The following is a 21,489-nucleotide window of genomic DNA, read 5'->3' on the forward strand; positions in this document are numbered from 1 at the left end:
CATTGGAAGAGGTCACTCCTTGGCAAATGCAATAAATACTAGTACTCCCTTTGTCCCATAATATAAGAACGTTTTTGGCACTACACTAGTGTCAAAAATGTTCTTATATTATGGGATGGAGGGAGTACGAAGAAAGAGATAGAGAGAAGTAAAAAAATACACTTATAGCCAAAACCTTGTTGTAGTATGAGTGACTAAGTGATGAGTATGTATGACATGCCAACATCAGATAGCCTAATGCACCGTGTTAAATCTCCAAGGGTGCGACCGCACGAGCGATGCGACGGTCGTGGTAGGCGCGACCACGATACGGGCTGCTGGCAGCCCTTGGATCTGAGATCAAACGGTCGCATGCTAAGTTGCCGAAAATTTACAGAATAACCCTCCAGGATAGGATATTCACCCATAGGTCTAGAATCACGCCATGCAACCGTTCGATCTCAGATCCAAGGGCTCTCGGAAGCCCGTATCATGGGAGAATGGAAAGCCACTACCCTGCCGTTCGCACGCTGGCAGTTCGCTCCTACTCGTCTCCGCACGTCCTTCAATACTACGGCGGTTCGCTCCTAGTCGTCCCGTCCATTCACATTACGGCAGTTCCACTAATCCTAACCCTCCTCCCAAATCAATGGCGTCCCAAATCTCCCCGATCAGCGGTGAGTACAAGGTTAGAACCATCACCGGCGATGAGTTCGACGTCATCTACACCCGTTCTTCCGCGACGGTGAAAGGATGCCTTTCTCGCTTCAGACGCATGTTCGAAGACGCAGATGATGAGTGGGTCGCTGGGCTAGATGTTGAGTACACCATAGTTCTAGGACGAGAGAAGGATCTAAAGGACGAAGAGAGGAAGAAGCCCGCCTGATCCAGGTTTGCGTGCATGACTTATGCTTGGTCTACCACATTTGCATGCCGACGTTGAGTGCCAAGATTTTAAGGACTTCCTCGAGAGCAACCTAGTCAAATTCGTTACTGTAGACTTTGATAACGACAAAGAAGTCCTGCATCAGATAGGCCTCGTTGTAGGCAACACCTTCGACCTCCAGAAGAATCGGCTGGTGTCCTCTCGTCAGCCTTCAATGCTGACCCTGGCAGGAGCCATGGTTCATCCTTTGTACGGTAAACTGGAGAAACCTCCATACACGTTTCATCGTCATGCATGGCAGCGGAATGTACTAGATATAGACCACATCCACTACGCTGCAATGGATGGCTACCTTTGCTTCAATATCTACAAGGGTTGGATGAAGAGCAACAACCAAGTGTGCGGTTCAAGCAAAGAAGTATCGGCCAAGAGGAAGAGGGACAAGGACGAAGTCGAGGACATGGACGAGGACTCCGAGTAAGGTGGCAGTGTCGTTGCTCATGGTGGTTCTAATGCAGTGTCTACCGGAATAGTTGCAAAGTTTAATTTCAGGTGTGCTTAATTTAATTTGAGGGGTGTGTTGTGCTGAGCCCCCAGCTGAACTATGTTATGTTTCTTCTTATTACTTTAACTCTTCAGTACGTACATACTAGTATTTCTTACATTTCATCTTTTAGTTGGTATAGTACTACCACTCGTTTCTTCACATTATATACGTACAATATATATGGCCAACATCATATAGCCAGCAGTTTAGTTGTCAAAGAATTTCAGGGTGCTTAGTTTTGTCAAAGAATTCCACGGTGCTTAGTTTTATTTGAGGGGTGGGTTGTGCACTTGTGCTGGACACCACTATTGTGACAAGCCTTTTTAATAGTACTATATGCATAATTTGGCGACGAGCGCTCTCTATATGTACCATCTTTTTTTAAATTTCAAGTTTTGCTCCATGGCGCAATCCATCGATACTACTACAGTACAAAAGTGGAGTATATACATTTTTTAAAGGCTAGAGGGCGGGGCAGTCTAGCTCGGTCGGTTTCACGAGAGGCGAGGGCCTTTGTGATTTGACGGCTCATTACTGCTGTCAAATCGAATAGTACTGCGCCCCCCGCTGCACGCCCGGCGCCTCCATTAAACCCCTCCGTTAAACCCGCATGCAAACCGAGAATGCTACTCCTGCCACACGTCCGTTCATGAGCGGGTCGGAATTAAATGCAACACCGGCCGAGCTCCTCCCGTCTGCCCTCAGTTTAAACGAGGCCAGACGCCGGCCAAGCTCCTACCGTCTGCCCTCTATTTACACGAGGCCAGACAGACAGCGGGCAAGAATCGCACCCCTCCGCCGCTCCCCCATCTCCTCCTTCACCATTTTCTCCACTCTTCCAATGGCTTCCGATGAGCCGTTCTCCGGCATATTACCCGGCTGGGTGGCCCGCCGAGCCCTCCGGATACGGGCGAGGCCGATCGGTGCTTCACCAACCTCGCTTGGCCCGACAGAGCCAGTTGCCACCCCAAGTAGGCGCGTGGTTCAGCAACTCGCCGCTCCAGTTCAGCTCGATGAGGAGTGGCGAGTTGCTCCACGCCGGCACGGCAGCTAGCACGCCGGTACGGGCGCCGTCGCTGCCGCGTCGTACCGCGCCACCAGTGTCTGTGGTGGTCGCGTCTCCTGTGTCTGTGGGCGTGCCTCCCGTGCCTGCGGCAGCGCCATGCAGGCAGAGACAGAAGCCGGGTGCATGGAGAGCGACGAGTCGGTGGCCAGCTTCTCCGTGTCCGCCGCCATCATCGAGGAGTAGTAGAACACGGGAGGCTGCCGCCACTTGGGACCCATGAAGGCCACCGCCGAGGCGACGACTGTGGATTTAGGTGGTTTCTTTGCTGCTTCATCTCTTCCGAGGACCTTCGTCGACCCCGCAAGTGTCTGACGGACATGAGGAAGACAAAGGGATCCGCGGGCAGCCATTTAGAACTAAAATAAGTCTAGATACATCCATTTCTAGGACAAGTATTTCCGGACGGAGGGAGTATTAATTATACAAGAGAGCCGGATTGGCACCTCTTAGTTCATGTAAATGTAATGAAATCCATCATGTTTATATGAAGATCCGGCTTTTTATACGAAATCCTTCATGCTTATATGAAATCAGTCTGTGTTTGCACAAATTTTATCTGGTTGGTTAGAGTTGTAAAAATGTATGCCGCTGGCGTTTGATGTCGTCCTCTGCTTAACGAAGCGGGAGGAAATTTGCCGGCTGCCGTTGGAGATGCTCTTTATGCTGGAAATAATAGAGTGACATCCAATCCATTTGAGTTAATTGCCTGTATGATTGTCCCTCTATAAAAAGTTAATTGCATGTACAGTGTACACGTGACTTGCAGGGTGGCTACAGCTTCATACAGAAAGTTAAAAAGAAACAAGTCCATCCTTAATCTTGTATTCTAAGTACTCTGTGGGTTCCACTGTCAGTACAGTAGCGAAAGAAGTATATATTAAATAAGTAGAGTAATATATAATATAAAAATATAAAGTTAAAAGACAGAATTTGAACTCATGTCATCGCGTTGCGAGCATCCGGCGCTAACCAGCCCAGCACATTTTTGTTGTAGACCATGCTGGAGATATATCTCCATGTCTACTCTTATATATACTCCATTCGTTCCTAAATATTTGTCTTTTTCAGATTTCAAATGGACTACCACATACGAATGTGTATGTAGACATATTTTAGAGTGTAGATTCACTCATTTTGCTCCGTATGTCTTTTCAGGAAGGGGTCAGATTTGTCCTTGATTTATTTATGAGGTATCCAGATGGCACTGCACCGCCAAGAAAAGAGGGTAACATCAAAATTATGGACTACTTTTTTGAGTATGTTGGTAAGGTCCGGTCATAGTCACTTGTTGAAATCTCTAAAAAGACAAATACTCCCTCCGTCCGGAAATACTTGTCATCAAAATGGATAAAAGGAAATGTATCTAGACGTATTTTAGTTTTAGATACATCTCTTTTTATCCATTTTGATGACAAGTATTTTCGGACGGAGGGAGTAGAAAACAGAGTTTGTGATGATGGTGTGCGTGCCATCCTGCAATATAGGCCGTCGGATTTATATCTAACGGATAGGAAAGAAACTATGGCAATTTTGCAAAAATATACCCACACGTCTCTCCACGTTCGCAAATAAGGCCTTCCCTCGTACAACCTTTTCTCTCACAAGATAAACTACTCATACAAATGCATCTTGATGTTCCGTGCAACGCACGGGCAGCTAGCCAATTTATTTTAAAATAGTTGCTACGATAATTGGGTTGAAGTGATATATTTTATGTCTGCCCCGAATGATTTCAGATTCACTAGTAGTAACAAAGAAAAGGTCGCCTTGTTAATTAACAGAAAACAGGGTGAAAACTATCACATGAGGCCGGTAAAAACAAGGCACACTGGGTTCAGCGTCATCGTCACTATAGCTGTGCGCGCGCGAGAAGTCTACATATCGAGGGGGCTACCGAGCGAGGCACCGAGACACAATGTTTGAGAGAGAAACCAATTGACAGATTATGATCAGATCGAGTTGTCACCCATATGCTGTCATTGTTGGGGGGAGGGAGAGAAAGACGTATCGAGAGTGTGCGCGGTAGGCACAGAGGCACAACTAGCGAGTGTGTGTGTGTGTGTGTGTGTGTTTGAAAGAGGAGTAGATAGATTATTATCAAGATCGATGTGCCACCCTACTCCTTCGGTGCCGGGTAGTGTGTGTGTGTGTATGTTTGAGAGAGAAGCCAGTCGATAGATTAGTATCAAGATCGAGGTGTCACCCTACTCCTTCGGTGTTGGGAAGTGTGGGTGTGTGTGGGGGGCAGTGACACTCACATATCTCTACTCTTATAAAAAAATAGAGTTGGTGATGATGGTGTTCCTGCCATCCTGCAATATAGGCCATCCGATTTATATCCGACGGACAGGAAGGAAACTATGGCAATTTTGCAAAAAGATACCCACACCCCTCTCCGCATTTGCAAATAAGGCATTCCCTCGTTCATCCTTTTCTCCCACAAGATAAACTTCTCACATAAATGCATCTTGATGTTCCGTGCAACGCATGGGCATCTTGCTAGTAGGGAGAAGGAGTTTGTGTGACACATATCTAGCTATATTAAGGGATAGGTAGATAGCATATGTGTGAGAGACATTATTATACTTTGAGACATTAGTGGCTGTGAGTGGGTGGAATTAAAGGGGTGGGCGTGTTAGACATAGAGAGCGTGTGTGTTTCTGTGTGAGAGACTTGTAGGACGGGGTAGAAAGACGAATTTAACCCTGACGGAGGGAGAGAAATACACGAAGTGCGCGTGTGTGATTCCGATGCCCACAAGGAAATGAGATATGTATGCGTGTGAGAGAGATTGCACAATTCATTCACGTATCACTATCTAGCGATCGTGGATGTGCATCGCTTGAACATAAGTCAATATCTACTTCGTATCGTGGCCAAAGGTACAATATCGATTCAACGCTATAAAGATTGGACACTCACATATCACATTTTTTCTATTTAAATAAACCTTTTCAGTTGTGCATGCCAAAGTTACAGTGATGTTTCTTCAAACAACCAATGTAGCTATCATGTATATGCACCATTGTTACTCTTGCATTCAAATTCATTAGTATTGGATGATTTAAGTTTCTATTTTGAAGTAATATATGTAATATTCATATATGAATTCAACGGGTACGCAATTTATGAAATGGAGGCTATGTAATCATATGAGGTAACACTTTTAAGTAGCTGACTACAATATCCATTTCTTTTTGTGCGCCTCTACACTAACACGTCAATGCATTATGTTTAAAGTAAATAACCAATGGCACTAAATTATCTATTTACACGGGAAATACATAGGCTGAGCATTTGATCCCTTTTTTGTGAACGCGCCACTACACCCGTATGATTGGCCGCGCCCGTGTGAACGTCCAAGTTATCAGCGCATCATCCCGAGTTATTGTCTTTTTTCTGGGGTGGACTTCACACCAGTTATTAACTGCTGACGCGTGCCCCGTGTACACAGTCTAGCATGACCTTCCCGCTAGCACGGTCCAAAATTAGTTGAAACTGGATACGAACGATCCCGCGGGCGGCAAAATCTCCCGCCTCCTTCTAAAATTTTCGCCACCTTAGTCTTTAGCATGCGAAATCCCCCTTTTGTCCTTGGTGCACGGAGACCAACAGTTACAATACCGCCCTCATCTACATGATAGGTCGGGGCTGCTTTGGTTACTTCCGGTTCCCCCACTACACGGCACCCCCATTTCCTCTCCCCCTCCCGCAAAAACGACTAACTCCACAGCACCAGAGCATCTTACATCACGCCGTCCGTACTTCATCGCCCTTTCTCCCCTCCCCTCTCGAAACCCTAGACTGCTCATCCACCGGCGTACCATAGCCCATTCACTGCCAGTGGCGTCCACCTCAACGGATCTGCTTCTGCGGCCGCATCTACCCCTCCCACCTCCCCTAGAAACAAGTAGACTGCTCATCCACCACTGTACCACAGCCCATTCAGTGCCGGCCTTGTCCACGGCGCCGGATCTGCTTCGCCGGTACTCTCGTCAACCGCCGCGCATCTGCAGCGGCTCATTCATACTCCCCACCGGAGACGCTTCGTCCACACCCCCCGGAGCCGCCCCACCGACGCCCCCGTCGATGGCCTCTAATCCTCTTCGCCGACACCTTCCTCAACCCTACCGGAGCCGCTTCGCCGACACCTTCCTCAACCCTACCGGAGCCGCTTCGCCGACACCTTCCTCAACCCTACCGGAGCCGCTTCGCCGACACCATCGTCAACCCTACCAGAGTAGCTTCGCTTATACCATTCTCAACCCTACCGGGGCCGCTTTGCCAACTCACAAGTCCACGGCCTCAGATCCGCTTCCTCGCACCCTCATCCAACCTACCGGAGCAGCTTCTGACGCCCCGTCCACGGCTGCAGACCCGCATCGTCGACACCACCCTTAACCCAACCACCGGAGCAGCTTCTGATGCCCCGTCCACGGCCGCAGATCCGCATCGTCGACACCATCCTTAACCCAACCACCGTAGCAGCTTCTGACGCCCCGTCCACGGCCGCAGATCCGCATCGTCGACACCATCCTTAACCCAACCACCGGAGCAGCTTCTGACGCCTGTCCACGGCCGCAGATCCGCATCGTCGACACCATCCTTAACCCAACCACCGGAGCAGCTTCACCTACGCCCTCGTCCACGGCCACAGATCCGCTTCGCCCACACCGTAGTCCACCCTACCGGAGCCGCTCCACAAACACCCTACTCGACGGTTCTAGATCTCCTTACCGGACCCCGACAGCCAGCGCAGCGTCATCACCCTCAATGTTTCTAACCTGATTCCCACCGTCTGGAGAGATGCCAAGCACCCGCCACGGCCTAGGTACTTGTCACCTTTAAATCCGTCCAGCATCACCTGCCCGATGTACTTCAAATATACTAACCGGTCGATGTTACCTGTTATGCAGCTGGCAAAAACTACAAGGACGATGTTTCTTCTGGATCTAACAGCTTGGCCAACCAAGATCCTGGACTGAGGCATTGCTATGATCTTGTAAGCGCGTCTCTCTCTCTTGTATTGTTCTGTGCCTGCCAGCGTGCTTTGCTAGGATTTTCAACCAGTAATCCCTTTGTGCAGACAATGATTTCTACTACTGGCTGCTAAATTAGATATGTAGATGTCATACATGATACTACCTCGTACCTCCGTTCCTAAATATAAGTCTTTCTAGAGATTCCACTATAGGCTACATACCGAGCAAAATGAGTGAATCTACACTCGAAAATGCATCTATATACATCTATATGTGGTCTGGAATCTCTACAAAGACATATATTTAGGAACAGGGGCAGTACATTACACAAAATCGTAGGTGGAATGTAGGAATTCCAGTGCACTACATTAGGCTCCCTTAGAGTGCCTGCTAGTCCAGCATACAGAGTCATGGCTAGTTTATGGTACGCACACAATCGTTAATTGGTGGTTTAAATATGCGCAAGGGATATGCAATGTAGTATCATGTAGAGATGTCTGAAATTAGCCGTGTCAACTTGCAGATAGGGTTACACAATGAAAAAGTACAAGATGTATGTGGCAATTTCATGGAACATCGCAAAAAAAGGAGAGGCAGCGGTGAGCCTATACAGTGTGCTATGGTACGTCACTCCTCCATTGCAATCATCGTGACATGTTATTTGTATGCCAGTTCTATTAGCCAAGTTTCTTAGGGACAGTTATTACAAGTTATCCTAAGAAAATAAGCACCTGTGAATATAAGCTCCATGTAATAAGCCAACCAGTTCTTTTCATTGCGTTTTCAGCTTATCTTTGGTATGATCAGTGGAAAGTCTAGATTGCATTATATTTTTTTCATTTTGCTGCCCATATGGAAATTAATTTGACTTGCAAACATCACAAATTGAACCCAGTGCAGTAATTAATATGATAGGAAAACAGACCATCACTATTTGCTCAAAATGCAAATACAAAGATACCATCTACTTGGCACAATCTACTTTGGTCAATGTTTTCCATAGAGATCCCATTGCCTAATTTAAACGAAGAACGCATGACCCACATTTAAATGAAGAACAATTATTTATTGAAATTCGATGGTCCAAGTGGCTGGTTATTATCGTATAGCAGCACCACCTGAAAGCATCATATAGCAGCAGCAGCTCATAGCAACTCATCATACAGCAGCAGCAGTCTGCAATTCATCATATACCAGCAGTAGCTCATAGCAATTCATCATATAGCAGCAGCAGCAGCAGATCATAGCAATTCATCATATAGCAGCAGCAGGAGCAGCTCATAGCAATTCATCATATAGCAGCAGCAGGAGCAGCTCATAGGAATTCATCATATAGCAGCAGCAGGAGCAGCTTGTAGCAACTCATCATATAGCAGCAGCAGCTCATAGCAATTCATCATATAGCAGCAGCAGCAGCTCATAGCAACTCATCATACAGCAGCAGCAGCTCATAGCAATTCATCATATAGCAGCAGCAGGAGCAGCTCATAGCAATGCATCATATAGCAGCAGCAGTAGCAGCTCATAGCAATTCATCGTATAGTGGATCAGAATGAAAATTTGGCAAAAAATCAGAGGAGATCCTCACCTTGTTGGATGAGCTCATCCTTCAACAGCACCTCAAGGCCATGGTCTGGAAGGAGGGGAGGGGGAATAAGGTGCCTTCTGCCGCAGTGTGGCATCAGCCGTAGTTGTGCAGCGCCCGCCGGAGTAGTGCGTTGGACGAACCACAGTGGAGCAGCTGCTGGAGACCATGAGAATGGGGGGCAGCGCCAGAGGGAGGAGCAGCCAGGGAGATTTGCCCCTACCCGCTGGCCATGTAGCCTAGCTGGACATAGCATCGTCGAGGACCAGGCCAGATGGGACCAGTGGCGCCGGCTCGCTGGAGGAACCCTAGTGCTGCAGGCAGGGGATCGAGGTAGAGGGAAAGGGGAGAGGAGATGCAAGCGGACAGGGCAATGAATGCTTGCGTGTTTGTTTTTACTTGAGGGTCAGGTGTGACACGGGCGTCAGCAGTTGCATTTTGAGTGCAATATAGGCAGACAACAGAGTCATTTCACTATTCCCCTTCCCTTCAATTTTTAGTGAGGTTCTACCCGAAACACCCCCCTCCAAAGCGAAATTACTTAAGCCCAAGCCCATAACTCAAAAATGACTTCTTTACATCTTTTATGGCTTATTTTGACAATATGCCCTGAAAAGGCGGAATCGAACTGGCCCTTAACCTGCAATTCAATTGTGCGTGCAATGATGAATCACTCCTGCCTGCTATCTGTACATTTAGGCATCATCAGACATGGCATAACCTAATACATGTGCATTCCATTGTAGAATCTGGAATATGCAATGTTTATGTTAGTTCATACGTTGCACATGATGTTTAAATGTCCCTTAAATCTGGTCAGTCAAGTGATGGTCTTTAAGCCTCCTTCTTTGCTTCTTTTCTTGATATGTAAGATTTGCTCACACATCTGTTCAATTGCTTGTTTGCATCAGCCAGCCATACTAGGACTGTTTGCTTTGATTACTTGCTGTTCTTGACCTAACACTCTAACAGAGCTTATCAATGATTTAAACACTAAGGGCTGCTGTAGTGGGGCCTTGTCTAACTCATAAGTGACATAAAGGTTTGGCTGTACACTACAGTAGGCTCTCCAAGAGTACCTGGAGATCCAGTTCGAAGGTATGCCTAGTTTTTACATAGTGCAGACATAGTAAATGCTCATTTCATTGTGTGCAAGTGCAAGAGATGCGGCATGTTTCATTATGTGGTGTTTTTTTGTTATAATCTCATCCTTTTGTGTTCACAGACTGGAAAGTATGCATATTTATCTTCCAAGGAGACGAGTAACTAGTTTGTGTCACCTTGTAGAGGGGGTGCAATGAAGATAAGATTGAGGATTTCCAAGTACAAGATGTTAGGAAGGAGCCTTGCAAGAGAAGTAGGAGCTGCACTGAGCCTCTTCAACCTGCTAAGGTAAGTCACTGTATGCAACTCAACAGTTCAATTCCTTGTTTGTTTTAGGCATAGTTAATTTTCTCTTTTCAATTGCTTTATTTGTCCTCAGTTAATGAGATGCCCAAATAATCATGCCTGATGTTCGGTACTTGTATCACTATTAGTTGGCATAATTAAAGGCCTTACCATTTAATTACTCTGCCGAAGTGTGCCTGAAGCTTTGAAGTCTATTAACCAACTATTATTGCATGAGGCTCACAATCTAGTTTATACTACGCTAATGATTGCATAGTTTTGCCTGTTGTAGTATGTTTGTATGAAACCCTCTGCTGTTCATTATGCTCCCTAAGACTTTAATTGAGGCACAGAATGACCAACTGCTTGCTTACTTATACGCAACGTGCTGTCTAAATTTGTAACTTGTCTGTGTTTTCGATTGGGCCCCAACATCATGCTCCTCTGGTGAGCTATGAGGGATTTCTGTATGCAGGCTGCACAGACTATCTTTTTTGTAATTTTTAAAATATCACCTGCTTATGCTTCATGACGTGTAACATTTTTTTTAAAGTGACGTGTAACATTATTGTTAGTCCTGTTTTGCCATGTAGTACAAAATAGTGTCTTGTTCGCTTCACTGTTGTAACTATATTTTTGCCCTAGTCATGTGTACTTACAGAAACATTTCAGGATGAAGTGACATCAACACAAAGATCTGCGAGCAGTGCGGCATGGCCGTTACCGAATGATTATGGATTGGAATTGGAATGTTCTGATGTTCTCGAGCATCAACTAGATGTGGCAAGACAACGTGTACATGATTCTCAACGTATAATCAACAAGTTGAGACTGGACATGCAGGTATTAGATGCAGGAGTCAAAAAATGAAACAAGACACTGAGGTAACCATGAAGGAATTGGAGATTTTGCAGACTGAAATTTGTGCTACCTGAATCCGGCCAATCCTATTTTCTGAAGAGATTATAGTTCAAATGGAGTTAAGTTGATGCGCGTCCATGATGTATGAGCTGTAGTTGCCCAGTGTATGTAATTTGCAGTTTGTGTATGCTTTATTATCACCTGTGCCGAACCATAATGCCCAGTGGGTATACTCGGCTGTAATTTCTTTATTGTATAGTGTAGGATTGTTCTACCTTTCTATGCCTTGATCTCTTTGTTGTATAGTGTATGCTTTTTAGAGGTGATAGTATTGAGTAGGATAATTCTTTGAATATGCTATATTGTTCAAACGAGGGCCAACTCGCCCGACCATGGCCCTTCACGGGCCGTTGGATCCATAGGCCTTCTACGTCTCGTAGGATCCATGGGCCTTCTACGTCTCGTAGGATCCATGGGCCTTCTACGTCTCGTAGGGTCCATGGGCCTTGTACGTCTCGTAGGATCCATGGGCCTTCTACGTCTCGTAGGATCCATGGGCCTTCTACGTCTCGTAGGATCCATGGGCCGCCGACTCATTTATGGGTCTTGTACGGGCCTTTAATGGGCCGTAGACGGGCCTTTAATGGAAATCGTACGTTTTATGGGCTGACCGTAACGGGCCGTTAATAGGCCGTATTTGGTGATGCTATGAAAATGGCCCAACAGACTAACGGTCCACAAACGGGCCGACTGTAACGACGGGCTGAATTTGGCCCACAAGCAGAAAATGACAGTAACGGGCCGTAAGTAACCGAATGCTGCAAATGAGCCCAAGAATAAATGGGCCCTCAGAAGGCCGAAAGTTAACTTGGGCTGGAAACGGCCCAACGGAATAACGGTCCGTTAATGGGTATAAAGTGATACACTGTTCACTACGGGCCAGCTTCACCACGGGCCGTTAATGGGTGTAAAGTAATGCACTGTTCATTACGGGCCAGTTTCACCACGGGCCGCTAATGGGCCAAGAGTTACAAAGGGCCTCATATGGGCCGAAATATGTCATGGGCTATACATGGGCCAGAAGTGAAAACGGGCTGGAATCATATTGGATGGCCCAGATGACGCTACTGGGCCTAATTCGGATAGGGCGTAACGGGCCTTGGGTTAGCGGGCTGTAAATGGGCTATATGCGAACAGGCCGTTAACAGGCTTTCCATGGGCCGGCCCGCCAGCTTTTGACCAAGTCAAACGGGCCGGCCTTTTCACAGGAATGGGCCACTGTTGGGCCGTGCCATGTGTCGACGTATCATAGGCGCCTTTTGTCCAGTGAGTGGATGACATCTGTCCCAACGATGAGCCGACACGTGTTTCCTCTAGCCAATGATGATTTTACACGTGGAAAATCCCCATTGGTCGGGGCTGTTAACGGGTTATCGGATCCAAAACCCGACCTGATAGCTTAACGGCGTTCCGTTATGGTGGATGCCACGTGTTGGTCACCCTTGACGAAAGCACTTATGTGACGCGAGATTTATCGTCATGGAAGTGGACACTTCCGTGATGATAATTTTGGTAATGTCATGGAACACTTCTACGACAGCACAGGTATGACTATCTTGATTCTGTCATAAATTTGTCATGGATGTACATGCATGACAGAAAACGCGACCTACTGTGACAAACACGTATCATCACGGAAGTGTATTTTTTTTGTAGTGCACTTAATAGTGCGGTGGTTCCTATGACTCAACAAAGAAGAAAGGAAACTACGAAACAACTATCTCTTCGCACTCCATAGTCTTCACGTGAATGTCTTCTCGAGTCATAATCTTCGTTGTGAATATCTTCGCAGACCACCATTGTCTTCAATGTCTTCACACATTTTTAGGGGTCATCTCTGGTAGGAAAACCGAATCAATGAGGGACTACTACTTGTGTTATCCTGCAATTCTCACAAACACATTAGTCCCTCAACCAAGTTTGTCGTCAATACTCCAAAACCAACTAGGGGTCGCACTAGATGCACTTACAATTAGTGGTGGTATGATTTGTGGAATTTTCCCTTAGCAATTGAATACATTACTAGACCGATAGCAAATTTTTATGCGGGAGAGGCCAATGGTAGCATGTCATACCTTACTTGGATTTCTATGCACTTATGATTGGAACTATTAGCAAGCATCCGCAACTACTAACGTTCATTAAGGTAAAACCCAACCATAGCATTAAGATATATAATGGGCCCCCTTCAATCCGTACGTATCAATTTCTATGTTTAGGAAGAAGCTTCTGTCACCCTTGCCCTCCAATGCATAGTCCTATCAACATACAACTAACCCTATGGTGTGATCCACATGCACGCTCATATGATGGGCACCAAAGGACATCAACATAACCAAAAGCAAATTAAACCAACCATAGCAATTCACCAATTACCGGTAGGACAACAAAAATCTACTCAGACATCATAGGATGGCAACATATCATTGGATAAAAATATGAAGCATAAAGCACCATGTTCAAGTAGAGGGCACATCGGGTTGCGGGAGTGTGGACCGCTCAATATAGATGGGGGAAGGTGATGAAGATGTTGGCAAAGATGACGGAGTTATTGGAGTAGATCGTCGTCATACGATGATTGCCCCGGCGGCGTTCCGGTGCCACCGGGAGAGAGGGGAGAGAGCCCCACTCCTTCTTCCTTGGCCTCCCCCCTAGATGGGAGGAGAGTTCCCCCTCTGCTCCATGGTTGCCATGGCGGCGAAGGGGCGAGAGCCCCTCTAAGATTGGATATGTCTCTCTCTTCTCTTCTGATACGGTTCCTGTTTTCTGGCCCTTCACCGTTTCTTAAATTCCTGGAGATCCGTAACCTCGATTGCGCTGAAATTTTTACATGATTTTTCCCATAAATTATATTTCTTGCACCCGAAGAAGGGCCCAAACCGACTTACGGGTAATGCACAAGACACCTGGGCGTGCCCTGATGGGTTGTGGAGGCCGTGGGCCTCTGTTTGCGTTGATTCCACCTCCCAAAAATCGCATATATTCCAAAAAAAATATCCGCAAATTTGTATCACGTTTGGACTTCGTTCGATATGGATATTCTACTAAACAAAAAACATGGAACAGACAGGAACTGGCACTGGGCACTGGATCAATATGTTAGTCCAATAAATCATATAAAATGTTGCCAAAAATATGTGAAAGTTGTATAATATTGGCATGAAACAATCAAAAAATATAGACATGACGGACACGTATCAGCATCCCCAAGCTTAATTCCTGATCGTCCTCGAGTAGGTAAATGATAAAAAAGATAATTTTTGATGTGGAATGCTACCTAGTATAATCTTGTTCGTATATCTAATCATAGGATGAATATTAAGACACGAGTGATTCAAAGCAATAGTCTATAATTGGACATAAAGACATAGATACTAAGGCATCCAAACAAACAATTGTGTCTTTCAAAGTATCAACACTAAAGAAAGTTATCCCTAGCCCATCATGCTCAATCATTGATCCATTCATAAAACACACTCAAATATTAGCTACATCCAATGCTCAAGTACGATCATAGTGCTCCCTAGTTGGTGCTCTATAAGAGAAGATGGAGACTCAAATAGAAACAAAAATTGCATAAAGTAAATAGATAGGCCCTTCGCAGAGGGAAGTAGAGATTTGTAGAGGTGCCAGAGCTCAAAGCTTAAATTGAGAGATAATTTTTTTAGAGGCATGCTTTTCCCATCAACGAAAATGATCGAGTAGTTCCCAACACTTTCCATGCTAGATATATCATAGATGGTTCCCAAACATAGAATAAAGTTTATCCATTTCCCACCATACTTTCACACTGAACGGCTATCCGTATCCATGGGTACCGTCCATACCAACACTTTCCAAGGAATTTATTATTTGACAACACAAAGTAAATTTCTTTTTCATATCGGGACTGGGCATCCCTATTACTGCCGTACTCTCGTGCAATGACAAGTGAATAAACACTCATATTGAGAATAACACATCTAGCATGGAAAATATTGGCCAACCCATGCCGCTTCATGAGCGGTACGGGAACACAAAAAGGAAATTCATTTTGAAAATTAGAGTTGGCACATACAAATTTACTTAGAACGGCACGGAAATACCGCATATAGGTAGATAAGGTGTACACATATGGAAAAACTAGTTTTAAGGATTTTGGATGCACAAGTAGTATTCCCACTTTGTACAAATGGAGGATAGCAAATAGATTGAGAAGCAACCAACCAAGAAATGAAAATTCTCATAAACGAGCATTAAGCATAACTAACACCGAATAATGCACCATAAGTAGGATGTAATTTCATTGCATAACTATTAACTTTTGTGCTTGCATAGGGAATCACAAACCTTAACACTAATATTCTTAGTAACCACAACCGTTTACTAGGAACTGCCACATATTGTTATCTCTGTATCACAAAACTATTGCAAGGAATCAAACATATCATGTTCAGTGATCCACTAGTTTTATGTAGGATTTCATGACTAACCGTGCAAATGACCAATTCCTGTTGACTCTCTAAATAGATATAAGTGAAGCATGAGAGTTAATTCTTTCTACAAAAGATCATGCTCTAATATATATAAGTGAAGCAAAAGAGCATTCTACAAATAACAGTTTTCTATGTGAAGATAAACAGGCAATCCAAACTTCAAATGATATAAGTGAAGCACATGAAGCATTCTATAAAGCAATACTCAAAAGTTATAAGTGAAGTGCAATTATCATTCTATAAATCAACCATGGACTATATCATACCAGCATGGTGCATAGAAGAAAAATGTAAACTAAACACAAAAGACGCTCCAAGATTTACACATATCACCTGAACGAAACAAAAATCAAAACATACCGATACTTGTTGAAGAAAGATGGGATGCCTTCCGGGGCATTGCCAAACTTAGACACTTGTGTCTCCTTGAGTATTTACTTGGGGTGCCTTGGGCATCTCCAAGCTTGAACTCTTGCCTCTCCTCCTTCTCCTTATATCGAGACCTCTTTGATCTTTGAACACTTCATCCACACAAAACTTAACAGAAAACTAGTGAGATCCGTTAGCATAATAAAGAAAATTACTACTTTAAGTACTATTGCAAACCCACTCATATTTTGTTTTTGCATTTTAGCTACTGTATTATAACTTCTCCATGGCTCATACCACCGATAGAATCGATAGTTTCATCAAAACAAGCAAAACAATGCATCAAAAACAGAATATGTCAAAAACGGGGCAGTCTGTAGTAATCTGAACTTTGAGCATACTTATTTAACTCTAAAAATTCTGCAAAATTTGGAAAACATGAAAAAACTTGCATATCAGTACTGTGTAAAAATTTCAGAAACTTTCGATGTTCCACTAAGAAATGTAAAATCACGCACTACAGCCAAAGTTTCTGTTTTTGCATCGCACATACCAACAAGCAATCTAATCATACGAAAGGCAAATCTTGGCACATTATTTTTATAATACAATGGATTTGTACAAGGGGATAATTATTTTTGTGAGAAACTTCCATGAAAAACTCTACATTGTTTCCATGAGCATGAACACAAGTGTTCAAGGTCGACCCTCACTTCTCCAATGCATAACCTTCCAATCGCTTCTCTTTTTGAAAAAGTTTTGTAAGTTCCCCTCTATATTTTTTGTTTTTAAACTTTGTAAAAGCACTCAACAGAATAAAATGACTCTCTAAAACTTCTGGGTTGTCTCCCTGGCAGCGCTTTCTTTAAAGCCATTAAGCTAGGCATAAAGTGCTCAAGTAATGGATCCACCCACATCCCAAGGTATATCAAAGCCAATTTTAATTAACAATGATTTGGCATTTAGTAGTGAGCACAAAGCAACATATATCATGCAATGACAAAGTATAACTCTCTTCCTATGCATCGGCATGTCATAAAAGAACAATTCATGCACATCAAGTAAAGGCCAATACATAGCATAAGCAGTTTCTTGTAATTTTTTCATGTTGGAAACATAGAGAGGTTGAGGTATAGTTCCTCTCTCATGAAAATTACAGGTAGTAGCAGCAAGCACGTGCATATTATATTCATCAAAATCATCATGTGCAACGGAAAAAGGCAAACCATCAATGTAGTCCTTAATAAGTGCAAACTTCTCCGATATAGTGTAGATTGGAGAATTCAAAAAGATAATAGGACTATCATGTGTGGGTGCAACAGCAACAGTTTCATTCTAAATATAAGGAACTATAACAAGTTCATCTCCATAAGCATAATTCATATTGGCATCATGGCCACAAGCATAACAATCATCTAGTTCATCAAAAAGGGACATTTCAAACAGATCCAAGGGATCATAGCAATTATCATAGCATTCATCCTTCGGTAAGAACGAAGGGAAATTAAACAATGTATGAGTTGGTGAGCTACTCTCATTAGAAGGTGGGCATGGGTAGCTAATCCGCTCTTCCTCCTTTTGTTCTTCGCTCTCCTCCCCATCTTTTTCCTCCAATGAGCTCATAGTTTCATCAATTTCTTCTTCCATAGTTTCCTGCGAAATATTAGTCTCTTCTTGGACTGCGGAAACTTTCTCAATAAACTCATTAATATCGGCATTATATTCATAATTCTCATAGCAATATTTAAGTATAGCAAAACTTTCAGGTCTATAAACAGCATCATCATAATCTTCGTACTTTTCAAACAAAGATTCAATTTCATAAGCACCTTTAAAAAGCAACAAATTCTTCTATTCGTTCCACATCATAATAATCATATCTACCATTAGTGTAAGAAGCCAAGGTTTCATTATCATTAAATTCACATGAGAAGCGAAGGTGTCGAACCTTCATCCTAGAGCAACAAGTATACCATTGCAACATTTCAATTTGATCACATAACAGTTTCCCTTTTTGAGTCATGTGATAATCTCTAAAGTATTCACGTTGATCCAACATGTCTCCCATTATCCAGTTGAATGGGGTTTTCTTAGGATTATCCAGGTAGTATTTAATATTTTTCACATAACGAGCATCGAGGGTTTTAGAAGGTTCCCCATCTCCATGAGTAGCAAGTACAACTAATTTTTTTGGTATTTCGTGTTCCATATCCATAACTAAAGATAAAGGTCAACTTAGAACAGAAAATAAAAACTACTTAGTGATAAAGCAAACAAGCACACACGAGCATATTCACCCCACGCTATTGCTCCCCGGCAACGGCGCCAGAAAAAGGTCTTGATAACCCACAGATATAGCGGATTGTTTGTAGCCTGTTTCGATAAATAAGAGTGTCGAACCCAATGAGGAACTAAAGGCTGAACAAATATTCCCTCAAGTTCTATCAACCACCGATACAACTCTACGCACACTTAACGTTTGCATAACCTACAACAAGAATAAAACTAGAAGTACTTTGTAGGTGTGGATAAGTTTGCAACATAATAAAGAACATGAAAATAAAAGTTAGGTGCTGTTTAAATAAAGAAACAATAAGTTTAGTAAAAAGAGTGTGGATTAGTGGTGTTAGGATTTGCGGAATTGTCCCTAAATTGACTATGTTACTAGACCGATAGCAAGTTTTGATGTGGGAGAGGCCACTGCTAGCATGTCGTCCCTTACTTGGAATTCTATGCACTTATGATTGGAACTATTAGCAAGCATCCGCAACTACTAATGTTCATTAAGGTAAAACCCAACCATAGCATTAAGATATATAATAGTCCCCTTCAATCTCGTACATATCAATTTATGTTTAGGAAGAAGCTTCTGTCACCCTTGCCCTCCAATGCATAGTCCTATCAACATACCACTAACCCTAAGGTCTGATCCACACGCGTGCTCATATGATGGGAACCAAAGGAAAGCAACATAACCACAAGCAAATTAAACCAACCATAGCAATTCACCAATTACCGGTATGCAACAAAAATCTACTCAGACATCATAGGATGACAACATATCATTGGATAAAAATATGAAGCATAAAGCACATGTTCAAGTAGAAGGTACAGCGGGTTGCGGGAGAGTGGACCGCTGAATATAGATGGGGGAAGGTGATGACGATGTTGGTGAAGATGACGGAGTTGTTGGAGTAGATCGTCGTCACACGATGATTGCCCCGGCAGCGTTCCGGCGCCACCGGGAGAGGTGGGAGAGAGCCCCCCTCCTTCTTCTCATTCCTTGGCCTCCGCCCTAGATGGGAGGAGGATTCACCCTGTGGTCCATGGTTGCCATGGTGGCGGAGGGGCGAGAGCCCCTCAGAGATAGGATATGTCTCTCTGTTCTCTTTTGTTTCGCGTTCCTTTTTTCTGGCCCTTCACCTTTTCTTAAATTCCCGAAAATCCGTAACTCCGATTGCGCTGAAATTTCTACACGATTTTTTCCATAAATTATCTTTCTTGCGCCCGAAGAAGGGCCCCAACCGACTTACGGGGAGTGCACAAGACACTTGAGCGCGCCAGGGGTGCCCGGGGCGCCCTGAGGGGTTGTGGAGGTCGTGGGCCTCCGTTTGCGTTGATTCCACCTCCCAAAAATCACATATATTCCAAAATAATTCTTCATAAATTTTTATCGCGTTTGGACTTCGTTTGATATGGATATTCTGCGAAACAAAAAACATGCAACAAATAGGAACTGGCACTGGGCACTAGATCAAGATGTTAGTCCATTAAATCAAATAAAATGTTGCCAAAAATATGTGAAAGTTTTATAATATTGGCACGAAACAATCAAAAATTATAGATATGACGGAGACGTATCATGCTGCACCGAGCGAAAAATTTCGGCAACCGCGGAAATATCTAGCTCCCCCTCCCCCAGCCAAAAGCAAAATTATAACTGTTTCCTCCTTCCTTTCCAAGTTCAAACCTTCACTATCTGCTTGAAGTGCCGCCTCCTCGCCGGCGATGCTCTTTCCTGTTGCGCAGCCTCGTCCCCATCCTCCTCCTCCTTCTCCATCCCACATGCCCCGACCTCCAAAGCGACATCTTCCACCCAAATCACTGCCTCATCCTCCAAATAAGTGTCGCCAATAACCATTTTGCACGCAGTATAGCCTAGAGCTCAATGAGCATCTAGCAGCGGAGAAGCAAACCACAGCCGCGCGCGCAGATGAGGTCACGATGGCTGCCATGCACGCCGAATGCCAGATCTTGGAGGAGCACCTCACCGTCGAGGCCACCGTGGATGCCTCGCAGAGACGCCGCCACGTGGTTGGCTGCTTTAAGCGACAGTTCATGATGTTTTCTCGAGGCCACAGCCTATGCCTTCTGGTAAATTGTCCTGTGTAATGTTAATATGCAATATGATCTTCTAAAATGTGATGTTCAATTAACAGTTTGGTTCAACTATTGCCTTATTTCCTAGTAGCTCTTAAGCATGCTTGGTTTGGTTAACTATCTGATCTTCTGGTATACGTTCTATTCGGCAATGTGGTGCTCAGTTAACTGTTTGCTTCATTTGTTGTGTTGTCCAGTTAACTGTTTGGTTCAATTCTGTAATATGATGTTCATTTGTCGCGGATGTAATTCTGTATTGTTATGCATGTGAGAAATAAATAAAATATGGTTGTACTAAATACATGAGAAATATATACAATTTCTATATTTCCAAGTTGTTTAGCATGTTTGTTTGGTTAACTGTCTTTTCCATGCGACTTGAATTAATCTGCTGGATCTGCAATTTGTTTATTTTTCATTAACATATTCTATTGATCCCATGCCAACTCTCACTTAGCCTGATAAATATCTGTCTTATATGTGTTGCAAGGAAACAATGGGAGACATTGATGAGGTTTACCATCGAGGTTTGCACATGCCTGGTCCTATGTCTAATAGTACATTATTGTGCAATTGCAGGAACCGTTCTAAAATTTAGGTTTTTAACAATTTGGTCTTGCACATGTTGGTCCTATTGTCAAAGGTTTAGACCCACTGTTTGACCCATTTCGCATATGGGGAAATGAGATGTCCATGAACATCAGTCGAGTCAAGAAACTCAGAAAGATTGTTAGGATAAAGAAGATAGCAACGAATAACAATACGATCTTTGTTTGCACAATGAATAAGACATCCGTTTACTATAGGATGATACTAACTCATTTACCTTCTTTTTTTCCTTTGGCGCCATTTCAAAATTTAGAACAGAAATTTATGGATATCTTTGCTTCCAGTCCTTTACAAAGTAGTT

This window comes from Aegilops tauschii, chromosome 4 (genome assembly GCF_002575655.3).
Source record: "Aegilops tauschii subsp. strangulata cultivar AL8/78 chromosome 4, Aet v6.0, whole genome shotgun sequence".
NCBI lineage: Eukaryota > Viridiplantae > Streptophyta > Magnoliopsida > Poales > Poaceae > Aegilops > Aegilops tauschii.